The sequence below is a fragment of the Nomascus leucogenys genome, chromosome 5 (assembly GCF_006542625.1).
Source record: "Nomascus leucogenys isolate Asia chromosome 5, Asia_NLE_v1, whole genome shotgun sequence".
Classification (NCBI taxonomy): Eukaryota; Metazoa; Chordata; class Mammalia; order Primates; family Hylobatidae; genus Nomascus; species Nomascus leucogenys.
Window position 1 is genome coordinate 50,105,562 of NC_044385.1, and position 26,327 is coordinate 50,131,888.

A 26,327-nucleotide genomic window follows, 5' to 3' on the forward strand; every position below is an offset into this window, starting at 1 on the left:
AGTGGCCTGTTGCAGAGGTCCTTGTAGGAGCTACCAAAGGGCCTTAACTAAGGGGAAAATTTGGTCACTTTCTTAACTAGATAAAAGGAGAATAAATCCTAATATTAATAGCTTACAATTCTTCAGTATCTGACACTAGATTATTTCCTTTAGTCCTTCAAACAACCTTATGGGGTAGGTGCTATTAAGGTTTTTTGTTCAAATGGGTACCCTCTCCAGGCCCTAGGAAGCCCCATGAGCAGGTCAGCCATCAGAGTCAGGGGCCTGCAGCTCACTCTTTTCCTGCTGCCACAGGGGGTGGCATCTTCCACACATGGTGCAGAGGGGCAGAAGAGAAGGCTGAGCCACTCCAGGAAGGCCATGCCTATGCTTTCCAAATGCTGCTTCCTGGAGCATCTGTTTTCCCCAGAGGTTTTGGCAGGGTGGGTTGCGGGGGGAGGAATTATATTAGAAGAAAAACAGATGCTTATGTAGTAGAATGCAAACTTTACCTAACTGTAAGGTAAAATATAGGACTTGAAGAAAAAAACGTTGCTTTTTTATTTTTTTTATGGGCCCTTACCTGGGCCTCTATTTTATCTCTTGCTCCCTGTACCTTCTGGGACATTTTGGTGAGAAGGCTTAAGAAGTACAGTCAACCAATGTTGTGACCCCCAAAGAAGAGATGGCTTCTGATGAGGTCCCTGCAGCTGGGGGCTGGATGGGAATAGTTGGGACTTGTGGAGGGAAATGGGAAGTCCTATTCAAAGGGGTCCAGTAGGAAATCCTTTCATGAAATCAATTGCCATCACTCCCCTAATTTATCTCTTTTATGAGTTAATCATCTTTAATCATTTGGAATTAAATGTAGCATAAATAATGATAGATATGTCAATTTTGAGTTTTGAGGTCTATGATTCTGTATTGCAAGATTTCAGAACCTTGCCTGCTAGAACCATGGACAGAGCCATCAGAATTAGGACTGGCTTTTAAAATCGATTCTAGGGGAGCTGCGTGTGACTTCTGAGGGCTGTGTGTGTGTGTGTGTGTGACAGAGAGACACACTAATTGAAGATGCTCCAGGCATTAACTTATTGGAGATTAAAGGTGAAAGAGAACTTGTGACCAGACCTTGAACAAGAAAGAACAATGAAGTGGCTAAGACCCTCCCTTCTCCTTGTCCTTCTGTGTCCTTCCCCTCTTTGTTGTGCACCCCAGATGAGCTTATATTCTCTACCCACACCTCTCTTTTCACAGCCCTGCCCAGACTAGCTCTGCTCAGAAGCACCTGTTCTCCCTTCCCCACCAAAGTCAGCCTCCCTGTCAGTCACATGAGGTCTTCCTCTTAGCCAACAAAGTAAAAATCTCACGAGTGTCCTGGTAAATGCCCACAGCTGGTGCAGCTTATCCTTCTCAGAGGGCAATGCCTTTAATGACCATGGTGATATCTGGAATTTCCTCAGATGAAAACATAAATGTTAATGCAGAGCCTTAACCCAGATCAATTAATTGTTTATGGTGTAATTTTAGGCATTGTAACAGACTGGTTTGAAGATGAAGGGAGTTCCTGGGGGCTTAGAATTCCTACTTCATCCGCACATGCCCAGACAAGCATTGTGCTACTTTGTAGCTACCATAGTCTGGATTAACCCTCAGGTAAACTCCAACCTTTAGCCAAATTTCCATGCGCTTTGATTCTCCTTTCTAAAGTCAGAGCATTTTCCAAATGTAAGCTCATTTGAATGAGTTCCATTCAGAAAATTACCCAATGTGCACAGCTTTCTGAGAGGTATATGCTCTCTAAGAACTTGAAGTAAGAAAGAAAAAAAAAATAGGCCATATGAAAGAATACTTTGTTTTCCATTTAGCTTGCTTTGCTTAATTGATAATTTGATCATCTGGTTCTTCTGTCACCAAAAGCAAGGAGAAAGGGGCCTGTTGCTTTAACTCTGAGAGACTCGCCAGAGGGTATCTGAGAGACTCACCTCGGAGAGCTGCTGTGCCCTGGGCTCTCAATGACCCATTACCTAATCCAGAAAGTGTTAAGGGCCTCGCTGTGGTCCGAATGTTTGTGTTTCCCCCAAATTCATATGTTGAAAACTAACCACCAAGGTGATGGTATTAGTAGGTAGGGCCTTTGAGAGGCGATTAGGTCATGAGGGCTCTGCCCTCGTAAATGGGATTAATGCCTTTATAAAAGAGGCCCCCGAGAACTTCCTTCCTCTGCTACATTGTGAGGAACATGCTGTCTGTGAAGCAGGCAGAGCCCTTGCCAGACACTGAGTCTGCCAGCACCTTGGTTTTTGGACTTCCCAGCCTCCAGAAGCGTGAGCAATATATTGCTGTTATTTATAAATTACCCAGTCTAAGCTATCTTGTTATAGCACCCCAATGGACTAAGACAGGCCTCCTCTGTGATGAAGATCAAATGAGGTTCTGTCTTAGAAGGCGGATAGACGACACAGCCTCTGCCCTTGAGCCATGAACACACAATAGATGAGATGGCTGGCTTGTGAAACTGGGCAAAGCAAGGATGTCTGCTAGAGGAGCCTGCAAGGGGAGAAGTCAGTGTGGACTCCAGTGGTTAGAAGAACCTGGAACTTGTGCATGAATTGTATCCCTTTCTTGTCTGACCCACTGTCTCCCAGGTACCTCTACCAGCCTTTTGCTCATGGTCGTGCCGTGGGCCACTCACTTTCTGAATGTGACGATGCTGAGTTGATGCCTGAGCTGGTGGTGTATCCCCAGAGGAGCCACACTGTGCTGCCTGGTTCTGCTTGTGGGGGTGAGATTTGGGGAGCAGTTCCTGTAAGAGAAATTTATCCTTAGCCACCTCACTTCTCTCAGAGCTGTGACCTGATGGTGGGGTTGCAACTAATATTATTTGGGATGTTCTCATGGCCACAGCTGGCCTGGGCTGCCTCCCATCTGATGAATTCCTAAATGACTTTCTGAGATGCTCAGGAGCCTGCATGCCTCCGTGGCACACTGGGCCTCAGGCTTCCTGAGAATATTCATTTGTTTCATTTGCTCCAACCTGACATGTCAGCTTTGCACAGAAAATCAGAAATGGTTGAGGTAAGAGGCATGAGCTCTCCTTCTCAGTGTGGGTGGTAGAGCACCCTGCCAAGCTGGGAGGAGGAATTAGACAGGGCAAACTTCATATATTGATTCTCTCACTTGCTCAGTGTTTGCTCAGATAATGGTTTGTAGGTTTAATAAATGTACCTAGAGCTCTGCTGCTTTACCTGGGAACTCTATCAGAGACTCCCCAAGACAGTTGTGTATTTGAACAGCAATATATGTGTTTTTAAAGAGGTAATTTAATCTGGATTTATATCATTGATTATTTTTCAAAGGGCTTTTGGCATTTCTTGAGATCTCATCTCTTTCATAAAATTTCCCCAGTAACTGGAAATAAGCCCTTGAGTTCCTCTCCTTCCTGGCTTCCATTACACTCCCCTGTCTACTTTCTTAAACTCACTAATTTAAGCCTCTGTAAATAATTTTTCTATGGAGAGATAAGGCGTGTGAAAGAGTAAAAAGAGAAATGGATCAACCAGTGTGAGGGACTGTAAAGTAGTGGTTAAGGGTGCAAGCTCTGAAGCCATGCAGCCTGGGTGAAGCCATGCAGCTCTGCTACTTCCCGTTTGGTACTGTGGGGCCAATTTTTTAACTTCTCTGTGAAGTTAAGACCTAGCATTTTTTAACTCCAAGTATATGGGCTTTTATAAGATGTAAAGCGACATGGATACATGCTCACTGTAACAACAAATAACATTTCCTAGGAAGTTAGGGAAGGTGATGGGAAAGCCAGAAATATTTCAGCGTCATTTCTGCTTTAAAGGCTTGCACCTAATTGGATAGATAAAATCTAAGGAAATAACAGAGCTGGGAGATAACTCTCAAACCTTTTCTTCCTATTCTCTGATCACTTGGCCCCTTTCATGTCATAGATTCAGCTGTCTTGTGAACCACAGACACCTCATCTTAAATGAGGAAAAGGAGAATTAAAAAGACAAGACAAGTAAAGTTAATGCCCAGATACCTGCCTGGTTGGTGTCCAGAGGAGAGGGTTATAACGGCCATTGAGTGTATTACAGATCCCAGTTGAAAACAGAAAATCCACTTGGTTTGATTATGGTTGGGCATGAGTAGGCAACATGGGCATTCCAAATGGTATTAGTGTAATTTGAAAAGAACAAAGCAAAAACACTGAGGGGGGAGGTGCTTGGCTCTAGCCTGGGCAGAGCTTTTCTGCAGGGCCAGATAGGGAATCCAGACAGCTTACATTCACTTTTGCTTGCTGCCACATCTGACCTCCCGTGCGCTCAGACTCCCACCCCCACCCACCCCGTCTTTCCCTCAAAATAGTAAGACTCCGGAAGGGTTACCTGGGGAAAAGCTGGAAAAGCAATGGTAATTGGCAAGTTTCATCAGTAATTACTAGGTACACTCAAAATTGTAGGAGGTCAGAGGTAGGGAAGGAGACTGGATTATTATCCAGCTGTCTCTCAGTTCAAAACCAATTTGCTACCCTTAAAAAGATCATCTGGCGAATGGCGTGGGCTATTTCACTCCTTTTTTGTTTAACCTCCCGTCAAGAGCTCTTTCTGACATAGATAAGCCACGTTTTGACACCCAGGAACTAAGGCCTGACCTTGTTCCTTTGGAAACTGGTAGCACCTGCCTTTTAGAAAGAAGGGAATTTGGATATGAAGTGTAATTTTCCTGCCTAGCCTTAGGCAGCAATAGTTCCTGCTGGCAGCTTTGAGATGTTATCATCATCATAATAGCAAACATTTATATAGCATTTACTGTGGGCCAGGCACTGTCCTTAGCACTTTGCTGAGGAAACTATTTTAATCTTCCTCCTGTGTCATCACAGTTGCTCTGGAAAACAAGACCACTGACCTTTATTTTAGAGTAAGACATTGGCTTTACTGAGAGCTGCCTGCAGGAATGAATAGAGAGGGCCCAGCCAGAAGTTGGGGGACTCTCTTGACCGACCTCATCAGCCCTGGGTGGTTTCTATCCATGAAAGAGGGTGGGGTGGGCAGAAAAAGACAATGGATATTGATACAGTAAGTCTCAAAGCAAGCTGATATGGCAAAAGCTACAGCATTACATGGCTCTGGTGTTGACTTAAACGCTGTGCTTAAAATTTTGAGAGCTATTTTTAAAGTACTGATAACATATTTTTGAGAGGGGTCATCGTCTTCATCCAGGATGAAAGGTTTTATCAGTTTCCTAGGATTTTTCTCTGACAGCCTGAGGAACAAGGAATCTGTCTGTTATTGAACAAGGTAGATTGATTTACTTTTCATAGTAAGTTGTGAGGTGCGTTGCAAGTAATTTATTACTAATGACAGTCAATTGCAAATGTTTTTATATGATTTACTTTAAAAATTATACCATATTCAAAATTATACCTATAATAATGCCATTCCTACTCACGAGTTTCAATTTGCTTTCTTGAGTGAAGAGAAATGTGGTGTCACAGCTCACAAGCTGGGAGGGCCACCTGGCGATGCATGGTATACTTGAACTTCCTCTGCCTCATGTCAGGGTGGACATTATTGCCATAAGTATTGAAAGTTAGACTTGGAGTATTTCTACCAGAAGCTTCCCTTTGGTTTTGAAGCATAGGGAAAGGACAGCTGCATTATTTTTCTTGATAATTTCTTAACCAAAGTTTGAGTCAGCAGGAGGAGGGATAAGGACATAAAAGAAAACCTAAAGAAGCCACTTATTATATCTGATTTGGTTTCTTGGCTCATAAATGTATCCTGTGCTCTAAATTTTCTTTCCTTTTCTCCCTTGCATGCTGAGGAATTTAAAAATGCAGAGTGGCTTGAAGGGAAATGATTACTTTTGCTAACACTTTTCTGCCCAAATAGAAGCCCAGCTTCACAGTTTCATGTATAATCTAACCTCCGCCACATTATAGTCCACCGTGAGCTTGCTTTTTCATTTGGTAGCCTTTGGTTCTTACCTGACAGTATTTGCTTTGGCTTATGAGCATTCTGGCAGCAAGGACATCTGAATGTTCCAGGCAATTCAGGCCCTATTAATGAGGGCCCTTTAGCAGGTTGGGATGCAGATTTGGGGTCAGAGAATAGCAGCATGCCCAGCACAGCTGGTTCCCAGCAAAACATTTGCTGGCCCTATCTATGCCAGGTGAAGTGGCAAAGCCATCAAAATATAGAGCTGTACTTTCTACCTAAGGGTCTGTCTGTTCAAGCCTGCTTTTCCTTTGTAAACGCACCTAAAACTGGCTTCTCCTGTTGCCAATCAATATTTAGTGTGGCAGCTGTGTCCCTGGATGGCTGTGTGTGTGTGAGCACATGTGTGTGTGCTGGGTGCACATGGGACCTCTGCACACATATCTCAAACCAGTAGTCCCCCATGTCTTTTCCCATTTTAAGTAAATGACATAGAATGACCAGAGAGAAATTTATTTAAGGTTTTCATGTCATCAAGGCAAACATTAATTCTAAGTCATGTTTGGTAATTGTTATACTGAAATCTATCATTTCACCGTTGGTCTCCATTTGTTCATTACTCCATCCGTTCTATCACCTGTCCTACTGTGTGGTCTCTCGTTATCGTCTATTTATTCATTTCACTATTCACCATTCATTAAGAATTCCTTATGTGCCAGGCACTGGAAAAGAAAGTAACTCACAGCGTCTTTTATGTGGTTTCAGGCTCCAAGATTGTCACTAAAGAGGGCACAATGACATTCTGAAAACACACAACTCATCAGAACTCAGACAAGGGGTCCAAGAGTCTTCAGACTCCTAAGTCTACATTCATTATGGCTTAGAGCAGTTGTTTACCAACCTTCCTTCAGGAAGAGCCTATTTTAAAATGTAGGTTCTGATAACAACCCGGAGAGATTAAGATTCAGTAGATATTTGATGTTCCCTAGGAGTCTGCATTTTAACAAGTATCAATTGATTCTGGTGCAGGTTGTCTGCTGACCATAGAGAACACAGGGTTAGAACCTCCTGGTCTCATTTGTCCTGATTCAGTGGTTCATTCACAGTTGCTTTGTAGTTTAGATCAGTCTCTTTTGTTTGGAGGATTATTGAGATCCCTTGAGATTAGCTGTGCAGACAATGCAGAGACAGGAGATGTGCTTCAGGGTTTTTTCTTTTAAAGCTTTACTGCTTCCTATTCCATGAGTGCCTTGTGGACTGTTTTGAATATTGGAAAGGGGATGAAAATGTGCCTGGTTCTTGCATGTTAGCTGAAACTGGATTCCAGAGAAAGCTTATTAAATTATTTCCAAAGGACCAAACTCCCTGACTCCTTGATTAAAAGGAGCTTGTTTTTTTTGAGAGAAGGGTAATCTTTTGTGTATCTAATGGCAAAACATCTAGATACATTTTTTTTAGATTATGAATACCTCATCCTGCTCCTATGCCTAAACACACGCTACCCACTATTTCCTCATGGACAATGAAAAGTTAACCAGAGGACCAGGCTTTGGTGGCTCATACCTGTAATCCAAGCTCTTTAGGAGGCCAAGGTGGAGGATTTCTTGAGGCCAGGAGTTCAAGACCAGACTAGGCAACACAGGGAGACCGTATCTCTACATATATATATATGTATATATATTTAAAAATATATAAATATATATAATATATAAATATATATATTTATTATATATAAATATATATTATATATTTATTATATATAAATATAAATATATAAATATATATATTTATAAATATATATATTTAAGCAGAGGCCTTTTTCCTGTGGGCTTATTGAGTAAGATAAGCCTCTATGAGCACATTAGAACTGTCAAATACTTACATGAAGGAGACACAGTGGGAATATGCCTTTGCTTTGCTGATCAGATATAGGGCTTTAATACTGAAGTATATACTTCTACATACTTCTCTTTTTCTCCTATTGAAATATACATCTTTGTGGCCAGAATAGTTTCTCCTACAGTATGAGGAACTCATGATAGAGTAAGAAAAGACATTTGTGCTCTTCCTAATCCCACACACCATCAAGACATAAGTAATCATTCATCATCATTAGCAATTGTTGACTTTTTAACCCATGCCCAAGTAGTGTCGGCCAGACTGAGAGTGGTGACAGAGGGATGGCCTCCACCTCCCTGAGCTCATTCTGGTTTCTCACTACATTCATAATAAAAGACATGGGAAGGGTTTCCATATCCACCCCTCTCTACTGAGGGTTGAATAGACAGGAACTTCTGAGCTGGAACCTGCACTTTTAAATGAATAGAGGAGAGTAGTCCAACCCCCTGGGAACTGTCCATGGTCCTGAACCACTTAGGCATGTTTTTGACTCACCCTGTTTGGGGTTCACTGCAGTATGTGAGCAGGAGGACCTTTTATTAAATCCCTCTGCTTAATTACCTGATCCCGCATCTGAGGTTGCTGACCTTAAAATAAGATAAATGTTGTGAGTGACTGGCTTAGGTAAGGGAGAACAGGCTCTGTCCACAGAAAAGTTTGTCTCTGGGCCGTGAACTAGCCCAAGGGGACCTGAGCATGACCTTGGTCCTGTCAGCATTGAGTCTAAGAAGTTGAGCTTGCCTCCCTGAGATGATTTGCTACGTACCTGTCCAAGCTCTCTGGCACTTCAGGGTCCAGATGCCAACCTGGTAGGGTTCCTTCTGTCCTCTGCATGAATTATTATAGGCATCTGAGAGGGGCCTCTCTTGAGCTATTAGTTGTAATTGGATTCATGAATAATCAGTTTGCTCCCAAGTCTCCCCATTTGTTTCTGCTTGCTTATGGTGTTATTGCACATCAGCGAGTCACCAAATAACTTCCTTTTCAGAAGCTGGGCAAGTGCTGTTCCTTGGCTTATCGGGAGCTGATGCCAGGATCCTGTTCATTTACCCCAATTTGTAGCCTCTTCCAGGGAGACTCTACCTCCTTTTGCATTGAAATGGATGAAAATGTTCTTATAAATTTTTGATGTGTTACTTTGTTCTTCCATTCCTTTGTCAAAAAGAAGGCATATAATACACTTTCTCTCTGCCAAACTCTGGGAATGTGAATATGATTAAGATGCAGTCTTGTCCTCCAGAAGCTTATGGCTCAGATAGGCACACAAATAACTATAATATAATGTCACAAGTCCTGTGATTGTCAGAGGTAGGGAAGTCTTTGCAGAGAAAGTGACATTTGTACTGGGCCTTGAAGGGTGAGGAGAAGCCCAACAGACAGAGGATAATGGACATTCCTGACAAAGAACACAGCCCTAACAAGAATGGAAATATATGGATATGTAAGGGCTGGTTGGGAAACAGAGTAGTGGCTCAGCACAGGGGACTGGGAAGGAGAAGGGGCTAGAAAGCCATTTTCTGAAGAGCCATGAGAGCCACTTGAAACCTTTGAATGAGACAGGTATAGTCTTAGCTGCCCTGCAGAAATGAGCTTCTACAGCATTAAGAGTCTGTTCATCTTTCATACGTCTGTGCGGATTTCCTCCATTCAGGCTGCTTGTCCAAGAGGCCTTCCCTGATCACCCTCTACCCCCACACTGAGTTAAGGGAGCCATAGGCAGGTCCATCATTTAGCCACCCATTGGGTTATAATTGCCTTCCATGTTTCAAGCTTTCACACAAGACTGGAAGCTTTCTTAGATCTGGGTCTGGACATTACTTGGTGTTTTTTGTCTGGTGTATAGGGTGATATCTAGAATAGAGAGGGTGCTCAGTAAATGTATCTTGAATTAATGTATAAAAAACTGAGTGAATACCTTAAAACTCCTTGTAAGATGGAGCCTAATGTGTCACATCTAGGGGTTCAGAAATACTTTCACAGGTAATGCTGACAGTGAAATGTGTCTGTGTAGTGCAGCCATGGGCTATGGGCAGTGGGATGCCATTAGCAACAGAAGTTTCACAAGGGGGAATGCTAGCCAGGAAGGTCTTAATGCAGTTAGAAGCCATAGTCTGACATAGAAGAAAGGGTTAATTGAATGGCAGTGAAAAGCTGATGGTTCTGATTAGCCAAGCCTTTATGTCTCAACTCAGATGTCTCAGCTAAAGTGTCCATAGTGGCTCCTATCCTCAGGAAAACAGGCATTTTATTAGGGAAAATTATTTTCTATAATTTCCTCATGATAGGAGAAGTCAGGGAGATGGGATGTTCCGTTCCACATAGCAGCCAGCAGAAGATGTTTCAATACTGACGATGTTGCCTTAGAAAATGAGGACTATTAACTGAAGCGTTCATTGGAATTGGCAGCAGGACGCATCTGTCTGAACAGATGAGGTATGAGGGTGACATTGGCCATGAGTGCCCTTTGTGAGTCAGTATTCTCACTGTGGGTCCCAGAAGCTATTATGAGACCCTGAAGTCAAACTACAACTGAACCCTCAAGCACATAGCTAGAACTTGATAAAGTACAAAGATTCTGAATGTCTGAAAATCCTGTTTGCAAAGCCCATGCCTTCTGCTGTAGGGAAAAGACATTTAACCCTCAGCCTGTTTCTATTTATAAGAAAAGTAAACATTATGCCAAATGGATTTCTTTTTTCTGAATCTGTGTCCTATCTTCAATAGGAGCACTATTTGATGAATATTTATTTAAATCTCTGGGTTGTTCCTTCTTGACTGACAATATTGCAGAGAAAAATGAGCAGAGGCCTGGAATCTGATTCAGATCCTAACTCTACTGCTTACTGGATCAGTGGTTATCCAGCCTTGGCTGCACATTGAAATCATCCAGGAGCTTTAAAAAAAATACTCCACACCAGAAATTCTGATTTAATTGGCTTAATGTACAGCTTGGGCACTGTGGTTTGGGATTCCAAGTACAGCAAATGCTAAGAACTACTCTACTAAGAGAATCACCTTGGAAAAGTTACTGGACTTCTCTGGGTCTTATTTTTTCTTGCCTGAAAATTGGGAATTAATATAATCCTCACATATTGTGAGGATAAAATCAGATAAAGTCTGTTCAGTAAATGATGACTACTATTATTGTCACATTTCTAAACACAGGACCACAGATAGCCCATGTAAGCTGCTAACCTTGAATGACACAGGCCATACTCTTTCCCCAGCCACAGTGGGAAATGTGAGAAGCTATAGATAACCTCAGTGAAGGCCATGTGAGATCCATGATGAGGAGTGCTCATCTCACTCCTAGAACAGATCTTTGACCTTCTGTCCACATGAGGACAGCATGTTTGCCATCAAAGCATCAATGCTGCCCAACCATGCTTCAACTCACACGTGTCCCTTTGTTAACCTTTCGAGTGCTGGACCTTTCTACTCCATGGTTAACTTGCTTGTTTTTTGTTTGAGAATTGTTGGGGTTTTTTGGTCTGTTTTCCCCTTTCAGCTTAATGAAATCAGGACCCTGAAGCCAGCAGAACCAAGAGAATGGAAAAAATCTTGATTTCATTTTTCACTTTATTCAGCACTTTGGATGATTGTCCTGAGACTCTGTCATCAGAAGGCCTTTCTTTGTTTTGATGAAGGCATGGGGGTTGCTAACTATATTTTCAAGGGAAGAAACATTTGGAAAGTGTTTCTTCTTGGTTTTTCTTTGGGGAGAGTTTCCTTGGGGCCAGGATGGACCTTTTCCCACTTCCGCTTCTCCACCTTTGAGGAGTGGCTGGATCTAAGTAGTAGGGATCCTCTGCTGGGGGGACATGGCTGCCACAATTGACTCCATGGATGACCCATGACTGACCTTCATGGTGACCATGGTCCTCCTAACAAAAGAACATGTTTTTCTCATGGCTAAAGGATGAGAGAAGCCCAATTTTACTCTATATAACATATTTTTAAATCTTAAGTTAAAAAATGTAAGGTATCTTTTTATTCTTTTCAGGAAGGAAAGGAATTTCAGAGACCATGAGAGACACTGGCTATGAGTGAGGCCAAGCAGGCAGGTTTCCCATTGGGGTTTTCTGTCTGATTGCCTTGTGGATTTAAGTACTTTGCTCATACCTCTTTACTGATTAATTTTCCCCTTATGGTTGTGTGCCCTTCAGAAGTCTGTTTATATTTCCATAAATTGGTGTTGATTTTTTATCACGTTAAGTTGTCTTCCCTGAGGTCTGTCAGGAACGGGAAGCACATTAACCCCAGCAAGACAAGTGTGAGATTTTCCCCAGATGCCTCAGGTTCCTACACAAATGGAGTTAAAACAAACAAGGAAATTTCTGGGAGGCTGTTCTCCGTCCATTATATAAATTGAATTTCTCTTCTTCCATCTGTTAGACTTTAGATTGCCGTATTTTACTAGACTTGATTCCAAGGTATTTCAGAAACTCATAGAGGACAGTCATCCCTTCCATCCACTTTTATTGAGACCATACACTGTGGCAAGCTAGGGGATAGAGGTTAAATCAAATCCCAAGGAGCCTAGGTGGCTAGGCGAGAAAACACATGTGTAAATTATCTCTAATTATGCTGAGGGATAACAGCAATGAATATGGGGCAGAGCCATACAGAGGCAGGAGCAGTGGAGGGCAGGACTCTTCTGTGCCATCAACACTTCCAGGCCCTTCTCTATCCCCTGCTCCCAGGGGCACAGAACTTCTGATCCCTTCTCATGAGTTCTGGCTTTCCTTCATTCCCTGGCTGTGCAGTGGGCTCCTGCTATATGCCTATGTAATTTAAAAGCCATAGTCTCTCTGTGGTGGCCAGATAATGGGGGGGAGGTTGTCACTGCCCGGAAAATAAGAGTAAAATATTAATATGTGTGACTATATAAGCACATATAACAAGAAACACTGAAGCCAAAACAGCCCTTTTACGAAATACCTTTCCCTTCTCACCTTTGAGCTTCACTCCAGCCCTACAAAGTAACACAGAACAGATCCTTCTTATCCCTATTCATAGAATAGGGGGACTTTCTAGGTTTAATGTGTAATCTTTTAACATTAGAGCAGACTTTCTTTTTTATGTCTTTGTGAAGCTCATGATCCCTTGTGAGGATCCAGCTCTAGTCCTTGGCCTGCTTTCAGTATGGGGCTAGAACCCACTGGGGAACCTGCTACATGCCTACTGGTGGATTGATTGGCAGTGGAGGGAAGTGGCAGGGTGAGTGGGGGAGAGGGTCATCTTCAGCAGACCCTGAGTCCATTTAGAAACAGAAGGTCAAATAACTGGGCCTAGTCTGTAGCCTCTTCCTGGAACCACAGGAAAGAGGACAGCTGGGACCTAGCCATTGGCTTCTGACAGCCTCTTTCTGTAGCTCCTGACATGTCTCAAAAAAGCAACAAGGGGCTGGGACAGAGTCTACTTCATGCCTTGTGCCTGGGAGAAATTATGTCTCTCCATTGAGGGAGAATCTACATTTTATTTCGGCCATCAACTTCTATGCAGTCTTCTGTTAAGTCTCAGGTTTATATCTGGGATCTCATTATTCTAAAAACAATGCAAAAATACCTCAAGAGAAAATACATTTTATAAGATCTAAAAATTTTATTAACCCAAACCACCAAGTGCTTTGGCAGCTAGTGGAAGCCTTTGTGAGCAGAACTCTTGCATTGAAGAATTTTCATTGGCTTTAAAAACCACTCTGATTATCAGGCTAGCTCCTGGTAGGTGGCCAAGAGCTACAGCAGTAGGGCCTGGGTTATGCAGGTTAACTGTAGGAACCTTTATTCTCCAGGGGCATCAAGTACCTATTATGTGTGCAAACCCAGCACCAGGTGGAAGGGCCCCTAGATACAATGAAGAGAACCCTGAGCTGAAGCAGGAGGTCTGGGCCTGGGTTCCTAGCCTCAGTTCCCAGGTGCTCAGGGCTGTTATACATGGGACTTCCTTCTACTCTCTGGGTCACTGAGTTATAGCTATCAAATGAGGAGTTGTACTTGGGTATTGTAGGGTTCTTCTAGCTCCAAAGCCCCAGATGAAGTAATACTGGTTGCTAAAGTTATAAAAGAAAGAGATACAGGGGGAGAGACAACGTCAATGTCAGAGTGATTGTCATATCATGCATGACATAGTTTTTGTTGACTCTTCTACTCCCACTACCCTGTGAGGAGGCCCAACTTTCCTGGACAACATAAAGGAGCATGGAAAACAATCTCAGCTTCTATAATTGCTCCTATCCCTGGTTAGGAAAGAGATCTACCCCCTTTTCCTAGGCCAGAGTCCCTTGAGAAAGGGATTTGGCCAAGGAGAACAGGTGAGGCAATGTGGTGATGCCACTATATGATTAATGGCACACATCATTTTTGGCCAGAGTTGGTAGAAACAAACAATAGATCTATATTAGTCCCAGTTCTTTGGGGGCAAGCAAGGTCAAGTTAACCCATTATATATAATTAAAATTCTATCCCTTATGATTTTACCCTTTGTCTTCAGCACAGATCCCTTCCACATTCTTCCTGAGACTGTCCCCAAGCGAACTTGGTCTTGAGTGACTTTACATTTTTTACTGCTTAATTGCATATGGTTATTCTTACTCTTATATCATTGCCATAAGAAGGAGATAAAATAAGAAAGTTTTGTTGACAAGCCAATGCAATGTAAACCTTTACTGAAATTCTATTTGGGTGATACCTCCTGCCTTGGCTTAGCTCATATTTCTGGTCAAAATAATGCAACGAAGTCCTCAATTCCCATTGCCAGCCCTCACTTTCCATACACCTGTTTTCTCTTTGTCTCTGTAAGTTCTGGATGACCATATTCATTCGATTTCTCCTGAAAAATCTTGATCCTGTTTGTACCTTCCACAAAGCCATTTTCTCCTATTCTCTCCATTCAGCAGTTTGCATTCTGCTGTCTCACTAGTCCTGTTTGGCCACAGAATGTCCCATCTGCTTTAGAGGTGTTCCCAGTGTACTGTAATGATGTGGCCCTTGTTTTCAGAGGGTGAAAATCTGCATGCCGCTGCATTTAAGAGGAATATAGGAAAGAGGGGAGGGACACACAGACATTTACACACATAGCGCTAGAAAAGGGAGGGAAGGGAGCCCAGTGGGCCAGGCCTTGAGTCAGATGTTTGACCCTCTTTGTCTCACTTGATCCTCATGCCACCTTGTACAGTGATGTGGATTGTTTTCCAAATTTACAAATGAAGCAATCAATGTTCACCAAGAGTTAAAAGGAATGTCTATTAAAAGTTAAATTATTCATCTTATTCCACATATTGAGCTATACAAGAAAAATGACCTTATTTTTCTTTTATTTTAAGTTCTGAGATACATGTGCAGAATGTGCAGTTTGTTACACAGGTATACATGTGCCATGGTGGTTTGCTGCACCTATCAACCTGTCATCTAGGTTTTAAGTCCTGCATGCATTAGATATTTGTCCTAATGCTCTCCCTCCCCTTGCCATCCACTCCCCAACAGACCCTGGTGTGTGATGCTCCCCTCCCTGTGTCCATATGTTCTCATTGTTCAACTCCCACTTATGAGTGAGAACATGTGGTGTTTGGTTTTCTGTTCCTGTGTTAGTTTGCTGAGAATGATGGTTTCCAGTTTCATCCATGTCTGGGTGTATACTAAAATGACCTTATTTTTCTATGATTCAGTTTAGGTTTCCTTATAAGTCCCCATACCTACAAATAGCAGAATCTTTATCTCAGGAAATTTGGGGCCAGTCCCCACATTTCTCAGGGGTTGATTCTGAGTGCTAGCTGGTGCTGTCCGATAGAGCTTTCTGTGATGATGGAAATATATTTGCACTGCTCCATGCAGTTGCCCCCAGCCATATATGGCTAATGAACACTTGAAACGTGGCTAATGCAACTGAGCTAATGCCTTTTTAATTTTATTTAATTTTAAATTAATTTTAATTTAAACGGCCACACGTAGCAATGGCTACCATACTGGACAATGCAGTTGTGGGCAATTTTACATGGTGTGAAGGCATTTGGTGCCTTGGTTGGGGGCTAATCTTGGGAGTTGTCATCTACCACACTGGAAATCTGAAAATGGTTTTTGTTTCCATTGAGATATCATTGATCCCCACAGACTCTTGAGTCTTCTCCAGTTCCTGACCCCATGGCTCTTGAGGGGTGCCTCCCTCTTAGCCACCTCTTCACACTTCATTGGTTCTGGGGCTACACTGTCTAATGTGGCAGCCACTGGACACATGTGCCTATTGAGTACTTGAAATGTAGCTAGTCAGAACTGAGATGTGCTGCCAGTGTAAAATAGACAAGGGATTTAGAAGACTTAGTATTATATATATACATATATGTACATATATTTATATTTATATAGACACATATATTTTTATTTATATAAGACTTGGTATTTTATATATACATATATACATATATGTTTATATACATATGTACATATATTTATATACACATATTTATAGAAGACTTAGTACTTTCTATATATATAATTTTTTTTGCTGATTACATATTTAAGTATTATATTTTGGACATATGTTAAATAAAACATTAAAATTAATTTTACCTATTTTTTCTTTGTTTTTTGTTTTTGTTTTTCTTTTTTGAGATGGAGTCTCACTCTGTCGCCCAGGCTGGAGTGCAGTAGTGCAATCTCAGCTCACTGCAACCACCGCCTCCTGGGTTCAAGCAATTCCCGGGCCTCAGCCTCCCCAGTAGCTTGGATTAAAGGTGCACACCACCATACCTGGCTAACTTTTATATTTTTAGTAGAGACGGGGTTTCACTCTGTTGGCCAGGCTGGTTTCAAACTCTTGATCTCAAGTGATCCTCCCACCTCGACCTCCCAAAGTGCTGGGATTACAGGCATGAGCCACTGCGCTCAGCTAATTTTACCTATTTCTTTTGACTTTTTAAATGTAGGTACTAGAAAATTCACATATGTGGCTCACATTTGTGCTTGTGTTATATTTCTCTTGGACAGCACTCCTCAAGGGAATCTGCTGTTACTGAGTACATCCACTGCCTCAGATCCGGTCTGTAGAATAAAGAAAGAAAGTGTCCAGGGGTAACAAGAAATACCAGAAGGGGATAATTCAAAATGCTACTTCACCACACCCGCAACTGGGTTTTCTGATGAACTGTGCAAGGAGTGTTCCTAGCCCTTTGGATCTATGAACGTGGAGCCAGGGCTTCTTACAGACAGACAGTCTGCTCAGGAGTGACATGAGGCCCAGGGAAAAAAGGAGGGAGAGCACTGGTCAGCCTCTACCTTAGAACAGGACGTGTCTCATTGGTCAAAAGCTGAATCCCTGGGAGTTGGGGAGCAGCAGGGGCCATGCTGAGGTACAGTCTGGGGACTAAGGTGCATTCATATCCTGATACCGTCAGGTTTGGCTGATGCCCCTCATAGCCCCTACATGTTGAGCACAGGGATAACTGCCAGTCAGTTATATGCATTCAGCCCTAAGCCAGAAATGGGATCTCCTCTCTGTTGCCCCAGGCTCTAGCTGAGGGCCTAGCTCTTCAAAATCCCTCAGGGAAGCACAAGTTGGGCAAATAAGGGCAGCTTTTTCTTCTCATGGTATCTCACATGACCCCAGAGACTTCCTGGGAGGCAAAGAAGGGCTACTTGTAAAGCTAAGTGATTTTAGAAATTAATCAGTATGTGGTCAAATAGAAGATATAACTCAAACAGAAGATATAAACTCATCATTTTTGTTGCTCTAAGTTGATCAGTCAACTTAGTGCTGTATGCCCTCTTCCAGGGCCCACAGAGGGTCACACATGGGTTTGTTTTGATGATGATTGTTGCTAACATTGGGCTAGAACCTCTAGCCCCACTTTCTTAGCCCCAAAAAATCATAGCAACTCATGATTATCTATAAGTGTATGCCCAGCACCTACTCTTTGCAGAGCCCTAATGATCTCCATAGTTGGAACAGCAAGAGCAAGCCTCCTCGGGAAGCCTGGTTGGAGAGACAGGGCATGTAATCAGAGACAATTTGGTCATCACCCCCAGTAGAGCCTGCAAACGACAGAAGATGAGCACAGGAGGCCTCAGTGAATGTAGTAGACATGTCTGGAGGAAGTTAAAGTTCCGTGCAAGTTAAAGGACATAACCCAATTCCATTTTAAATGCCTGTAAGGAAGACTTCACTATTTGAAGAACCCTGTAGTAAATCATTCCTCAAAGTAAACCCTTTAGTAATAGCATACAGTTATTGATGTGTTTCAGAAAAGTCTAGATTGTTGTGTAACTTTTTTTTTTTTTTTTGAGACGGAGTCTTGCTCTGTCGCCCAGGCTACAGTGCAGTGGCACAATCTCTGCTCACTGCAACCTCCGCCTTCCGGGTTCGAGTGATTCTCCTGCCTCAGCCTCCTGAGTAACTGGGATTACAGGCATGCACCACCATGCACCACCATGCATGGCTAATTTTTGTTTGTATTTTTAGTAGAGAGGGGGTTTCACCGTGTTGGCCAGGATGGTCTCGATCTTCTGACCTCGTGATCCACCTGCCTCAGCCTCCAAAAGTGCTGGGATTATAGGTATGAGCCACCACACCCAGCCTGTGTAACATGCTTTCTTAAAGCAAGACCCACCCAAGTATTGCAAATGGAATATAACTGAGTAGAAATGGCCGGGGGGAGGGGGTGAGAGCAGGGCAGTGTTTAGAAGGGAATGTGATACATAAATTTCCTAGTTGCCTTCTCTGAGGGACTGTTTCCATTGTCCCAGGATCTACTTTCCTTTGGATCCCTGAGGCCAGGGTGGCAGGTCCCCTGGAGCTTCTCCTGAAGTCTTCGTTCTTTTGTCTGAGAATGGCCCTGTTGCCCTGATCTCAGAGCCCTTGCTGAGGCAGGAAACCTTCCACCGAGGTTGCCTCCTATCCCAGTCCCTCCCAGAGGTTGTTGGTTCAGCTACATACCTCAGAGAGCGTTTCCCCTTCAGGCCCCACAGAAGGTCACACGTGGGTTTGTTTTGATGATTATTGTTGCTAAAATTGGGCTAGAACCTCTAGCCCCACTTTCTTAGCCCTGAAAAATCATAGCAACTCGTGATTATTTATAACAATTAGCTCTTGATGGGAAAATTATGACCTAATGATTATGATGCAAACTTCTGGGGATGTTTTTATGAAAGAGATTAGTAATGCAAAGTTGAACCAAGCCAAACTAATCCCATTACGTTCTTTTTTTAAAATTATTTTTAAAATAGAAACAGGGTCTTGCTATATTGTGCAGGCTGGTCTTGAACTCCTGGCCTCAAGCAACCCTCCTGCCTTGGCCCCCCAAAGTGCTGGGATTACATGTGTGAGTTACTGTGCTTGTCCCTGATAAGATTTATATTGTGTGTTATTTAAGTCTGGCTATTGAGGCTAAGGCTCAAGGCAAAGAGAACTGGGCTCCTTGTCCCTCCCTACCCTCTTGCAGGGAGTGACAGGAGGCTCACTCAAGTGCCTGAGTGTGAGTCATCTGGTGTAGGCAGCACATTGGTTCTTCCAGAACTAGCCCTGCAGACTGTCAGAGTGGGTGGAAGCTTATTCCTGCCCCTGATGGAAGATAGCTGGGGGTTTCTATTCCCAGAACTTTGAGTTGTCATGAGTCTTTGCTGCTGTCAGGCCCCCTATTGAGGCAGATTCTTCCTGTGGACTCGATCTGAAGCTTTCTCTGAAGGCCTGGCTGCATGCCCTCTGCACCCACTAGGACCAACACAGGTCTCTGATGGGTAGTCTGTGCCAGCCAGACATCACCATGGATTGGTCCGTTTGGGAGGAGATAGTGCACATCCCTAAACATCCAGAGTACCATCAGAGCAATGGCCAGGGGAAAATGAGGTTATGCATCAGCCACACAGAGGCACTGCATAAATCAAGTCAACAAGACTCATTTCTTTCTTTCTTGGTTGTGTCCTCCAGAGAAGATGCCCCTAGAGAGACAAAGTACACGCAGAGTGTGGAGTGCATGAAAGATAAAAGCAAAAATTATATAGACTGCCTTCCTTTGAAGGCAGGGATGGTATCATGATCCTCTTTATGTCTCCAGCAATAGCACAATGCCTGGCACACAAAAGCCATGGGCTACCTGTTTGGAAGAATGAGTGAATGCATGAATTCAGACTGTAATTTATGATTATGCTGCACATGTATATTCTGACCCCTTGTGTGGATGTCACAAGCTCATTGCATGTATCATTGTGTTCAGTCCTCCACAACCCAGCTATTGACAGGGGCACTGAATTTCAGGTTAACAACTTGCCTAAAGTTGCATGATGAATAAGCAGCAGAGGCCCCAACCCCAGGTAAAGGCAAAAAACAAAACAGGAAGAAAGAAAATGTTTCACGGGCACCTATCCCAAACCAAGTATCATTATAAACCCTTTTGTCTACCTTGAAACATTTATGTTTTATAAAATTCTGTGAACTATACTCTACTCCACTTACTGACAGCTGTAGAAACTGAAGTTTGGAGAGGTCACGTAATCTGCCCTAGGCACACACAGCCATTAGCTATTAAACAGAGAAGTTGATTGGAGTCCACGTGCAAGTCTACAGCCCAGAGCTCTTTCTGTGACCCCAGTTGCCTCCCTCCGTATACTCTAGACAGGAGAAGACCTCTTCTTCACATGCGTCTCACAGTGAGAGCAGGGCAGGCAGCATATTAGCCCTGTGGGTTGGCAAAAAATGTCGATATTCATACCCTTTTGTTTAGGACAATCGGGAGAAGCCTCCCACTGGAGTGACAGGAGAATATGTGAACCCTAGGCTCCCAGGACACAGGTCTGATTTATTGGTGCTGAATTCCTGTTAGCTCCACTCAGAGACGCCTCAGCCTGCAATGAAATTAACTTTTGTGTATTTGACCTCTGAATTTCCCACTCCATGAAAATATATTGTCTTTAATACAACATGAGCAGACATAATTCAGCCCGTAAATATATGGAACGGCTTCCAGGAGGAGGTGGCATTTGAATTGGGCTGTGAAGTGTAAGGACTTATTGGGGCTGAGAATGAAGGATAATGAATTGCAGGTTGAGGAAAGAAAAAATCAAAGACAGATGGGTCATTCTTCCCCCCATCCCTTCCCTAATCCCTGACACCTCTATACAAAAACTCACCACCCAAAGCCAAGAACAATTAGGAAGGCAGTCTATTTCTTTATGGAGAGCAAGGAAAGAGATCACATCTTGATATCTATTTTATCCCCAGAGCCTACCACAGTCCTGGCAATTAGAAGATGCTCATTTAATATTGATGGAAGAAAGGAGAGAACAGACCACATTCCCCAAAGTCAGAGCAGAACTGCATCTTCAGTGCTGAAAGCATGATTTGGACACTTGATCTCTTTGGGAATTAAGGGCTAGGTACTCCCAATCTGTGTCTGCTGATATTGCCATCTTTCCTTTGGCCTTTACCAGACTCAGAGCTAAATTGGTGGCATCTGTCAATCTCATGGTCGGTACTTGGCTATATCTCATTTCTTACCTTTATTTTCCTTCTGTCCTTATTATGTTATCATTTATCTTGTGTTTTATGCATCTAAGCGAGCATCTTTGAATTTGTTGTTATTTTTCAAACCAAGGTAGAGGAAAGAAAACTTCTTAAAGGTGAATAAAATAAATTGAAAAACACAGGAGCAAACCCCAGTTAAAGGAATATTGCCTACACAATAGCACCCCTCCTGACGGAGAAGGTAGAGTGAGGAGGATGTGCACGACTCATCTGCATTGTGTCAGGGGAGCCAGGCCAAGGGAAGGCAGGTGGCTCCACTGCTGGCGTTGGGGGACTGGGGGTGGGGAAAGGCAACTGTTCGTAACTTCTTCAGGGCCTTGGCACTGGACTTGGGATTGATAGACTAAAATTCCAAGACTTGTAGGCAGGTACAGATTCCTGTTAATGTGGGTATGCAGCTCTCAGAACCCTTTTAATGAACTTGTAACAGGAATGCAAGGGCCACAGGCATTAGGAGTGAATGTTTCAGGCAAGCAAAGGTGAAACTCTTGAACAGGTATGAGCCAAACCACCTGTGACACCAGCAGCAAGTTCTGCCGTCACTTTCTGCTTTCTACAGCATTGTTTTTGGAGGAATGGACAGTCATACCAGCAGAAGGAAAAAATTAAAGGAAAGTCACTCTAGCATCAGAAGTTTTGCTTTTCATGCTGGAAAGAACAGATTCTGGGCCAGAAAGACTTAGGAAACAGCCTGAAGGCATTTTTCTTTCTCTCAGCCTCTTCCTTCTGCTGTGAGCCTCCAGGCAGTGTCCTGGGCTCTATTCCCACTCTCCCTGCCAGCCCTGAACCAGGCAGAGGAGTTTTTATTTCAAGTACCAGGAAGTGTCAGAAAACAGCCCCCTAGGAGGTGTTGATTTGATGTGAAAACTTCACACATGGGCTCAATGACCCTTGCCTTGTTTTATGTTTAGTTCATAGAAGTATTATTTTTGAGTTGTTTTAAGGAAAGGCAAATATCACTCATGGTTGGTGCAGCATTACCATGTTCCTTTTATGGATTCTAGAGATGTACGATTACTATTCTGAATATAGGGCTTTTTTTCTGGCCACTTCATCTCATCTATGTTCTATGCTAGACTTCATCGTGCTAATGGCTGAGCGTTGTACTCAGAGAGTACACTCCTGGCTCGCTGTCAGGAATGGGCCCTGTGGGTTGTGATTCCACTTGGTGGCCAATGTGGCCCTGAGCAGCTAGCTGTCCTTCTGCCACTGTGGACAATAACATATGTGGGACTGTGGCCACCTAGGTGAGGGAAACTGTCTAAGCCTGGGGTCCAGGGGCTTCCTCCAGAGAAACTAACCAGCCTCTGAGAGCCACAAGTTCCCCACTGTGGCCTTCATCATATACTCCTTCACCAGTTGTTCATCCTGCCCCTACTGTGTGCAGGCCCCAGGGATAGAGTGTGAGCAAGGCAGGCAAAGTCCCTGCCCACAGTGGACTCTTAAGCTGCCAAGGACTTCAGAAAGTCGACGACCATAGCGCTCGAGGGGTGTTATCAGGGATACTCTTGTATCATCGTATGATAAAGGGGTAGAAGAGAGGGACACCCAAACCAAGGTGAAGGGTAAGTCCCAGAGACGCGACATTTGAGTGACGACCTGAAGGAAGTAAGAGCTGGCTAGACAAAGAGGAGGAGGAAAGGCAACTCAGGCCAAAGGAACAGCATGTAAGACACCTCAGAGGCTCTAGAGAGGCTGGCATCTCTGAGGAGCATGAGAAGGTCCTAGTGAGAAATGAGCCAGATTCCATAGGCCCCGGGCTAAGGCTAACCTTCCCCTGATGTCCCAATGCCTGGGAATGGGAGTACAATTTAGAGAGATGAAGGAGAACCCGACTTGAGCCCCTGAAGAGAGTAACAGCCCCCTGAACTCCCCAGGACTTTAAGATTTACACACATCTTAGCAGAGGCCCAGGTGGTGGTCCCCAGTGTGATTTCCCACAAGATTTCTGGCAGGCCAGGTATGATGGCATTTATATTAGCAATAGTATCTGGCTTCCTCTCCTTCCCCCATGGGTCTGGGGCTGTCTACGGAGAGGCTGGCTTGGCTAGCAATAGACTAAGGGTGAATTTCATGGGCCAAGATCTGTAGCAGCCAAAATAAAGGGAGATTTGGGAGCCAGAGAGGTGGACTGAACCAGACCTCTGCGGAAGAGCAGAATCCAGAAGCGGCCAGGTGAACAGCATGAGGCTGGCTCTGAGAGTCAGCATTTTCAAGGGAAGCTGGTGGGGATTATGGGGCAAAGGGCATGGGCCTTGTGATGACTCTTAATTGTCCTCTGTTTGCTGTAGAGTGCAGTGGGCTGGCCTGGATTAGATGGAGTGAAGACATAACATGTCACCTTCAAAATTGATGTGGGTCACAAGGTTGGGACTGTTGAATTCACTATTTGAGTACAGAGTCTGTGCAGGCAGGGGTGTGCAGAGCAGCGGGTGTGGTAAAAGGAGCCAGCGTTGGAGGGCAAGCAGACCCAAGTATGACTCCCATGCCTGCCACACCACTTACCAGCCACATGGCATTAGGCTTCTCTGAGCTTCATCTCTTCATTCTGTAAAATAGGGATAAGAAGATAGTCAGGCACTGCCTAATGCCGTCAGTGGTAGTGGTTCCATAAGATTATAATGGAGCTGAAAAATTTCTGTCACCTAGTGACATCATAGCCATTGTAACATTGTAGCACACTTAATTTATATATATATAATATATATAATATATGTTATATATATTATATATATAATATATATTATATATAACATATATTATATATTATATATATTATAATCATATATATTATATGATATATATAATATATAATATATGTTATATATATAATATATATGATTATATATAATATATAATATATGTTATATATATAATATATATGATATATATATAATATATATATATAACTTTAGTGTAGCCTAAATGCACATCTCTTTGTATATCTCTTTCTTTCTCTCTTTCTTTCTGTCAATCCACCCACCCACCCATTTCTACTTCCCTGTATGTATCCACATATAGTGTTTATAGTCTATAGTAGTGTACAGTAATGTCCTAGGCCTTCACATTCACTTACCACTGACTTACCCAGAGCAACTTCCAGTCCTGCAAGTTCCATTCTTGCTAAGTGCCCTATACAGGTGTGCTTTTTTTTTAAATCTTTTATATTGTGTTTTTACTGTACCTTTTCTATGTTTAAACATGTTTAGATAGACAAATACAATTACCTACAGTATTCAGTACAGTAACATGCTGTACAGGTTTGTAGCCTAGGAGCAACAGGGTATACCATATAATCTAGAAGTATAGTAGGTCATCCCATCTTGGTTTAAGTATACTCTAAGATGTTCACACAATGACAAAATTGCCTTGTGACACATTTATCAGAATGTATTCCTCTTGTTAAGTGACACACGATGCTCATGAGGACTAATTAGCATAGTGATTGTGCAATGTACATCACATTGTCTGCTTGTGGGATGTTTTTCCCAAGACTCAATGGTACAGACTAATAGTATCTCCCCAGCACTGTATGGAAGAGCTCCTGGGCTTGGGAAGACCCAGACACAGTGCCTACACAGCAGTCAGAGCTATCATTTCTCTCTCTCTCTCTTTCTCTCTCTCTCTTTCTTTCCTTTTCTTTCTCTTTCTCTCTTTGTATATCTCTTTCTTTCCGTCTGTCAATCCACCCACCCATTTCTACTTCCCTGTATGTATCTACATATGGTTTTTAAACTAATAGAATTGTGGGTCTGACTCTTAACTTAGCTTCGTGATGTCACCATCGTCTGTCTTAAGTCTGTGTTAGTTTGCTAGGGCTGCTGTAAAAAAGTACCACCAATTGAGCAGCTTAAATAACAGAAATGTATTGTCTCACAGTGCTGGAGGCTAGAAGTCCAAGACCAAGGTGTCTGTAAGGTTGCTTCCCTCTGAAGCTTGTGAGGAAGAATCTGTTCCATGCCTCTCTCCCACCTCCTGCTGGTTTGCTGGCAATCCAGCGCTCCTTGGCTTCTGCCGCATCACCCCAATCTCTGCATTCATCATCACATCTGTGTATGCATATCCGTGTCTCCATGTCAAAATCTCCCCCACCTTTGAGACAGGGTCTGGCACTGTTGCCCAGGCTGGAGTGCAGTAGTGCAATCTCAGCTCACTACAACCTCTGCCTCCTGGGTTTAAGTAATTATTTTGCTTCAGCCTCCCGAATAGCTGGGACCACGGGTGTGCCACCTTGCCTGGCTAATTTTTTATTTTTAGTAGAGGTGGGGTTTCACCATGTTGGTCAGGCTGGTCTCGAGCTACTGGCCTCAAGTGATCCACCCGCCTCAGCCTCCCAAAGTGCTGGGATGAGCCACCACACCCAGCCCAAATTTTTCCCTTTTTATAAGGACAGCTGGCATTTTGGATTAAGGATTCCCTGGTCTTGAGCCTCAAATCCAAATGCCTCTTCCACCCTTGTCCTCCCTGCCCTATTCCCTTTCCAGGGAAATGGAATTGTGCTGGTTGGAGGAGTTAGAGTCTATTAAAGTAACCCAACAGAGACTTTCCATTTCGGAATTGGGAATCTGAATATTACAACAAGACCCATTGAACACTTACTGTCCTAGCAGGAAATCCTCCCAGAAACTAACCCAGTCCAGTTAAAATTACTAGTTATTTCAGACTGCAGGCTCAGTGCTTGTGCCTGAATGGGTGAGCGGATACAAGAATGGTTAAGGTAATCCTTACCCTTTGATGGGTCAGTCCAATAACCCTGCAAGGGTAAAGGAACTGAATATAATTCGAGTGATCAGCAAGTTTACGTAGGGTCAATTTATGGAGACTATGACTATAAAATCTGTTTATGGACTCTGTGTAAATATAAGATCTAATGATGTTTACTATTTCATTAAAAAGTATATTTACATCAAAGATGAATTTAAAGCAGGAGCCTGTTCTTAATTATTAGAGGGGAATAGAGATCATGCTATGTTCAGAAAAGGGTTGTGCACTTCT

General features: G+C 43.1%; 1 protein-coding gene across 2 annotated transcripts in view; it reads left to right on the forward strand.

Annotated features, from left to right (window-relative positions):
- Positions 1 to 26,327, forward strand: part of KCNH1 (potassium voltage-gated channel subfamily H member 1) — a 465,858-nt gene that overhangs the window by 409,412 nt on the left and 30,119 nt on the right. The window lies entirely within an intron of this gene.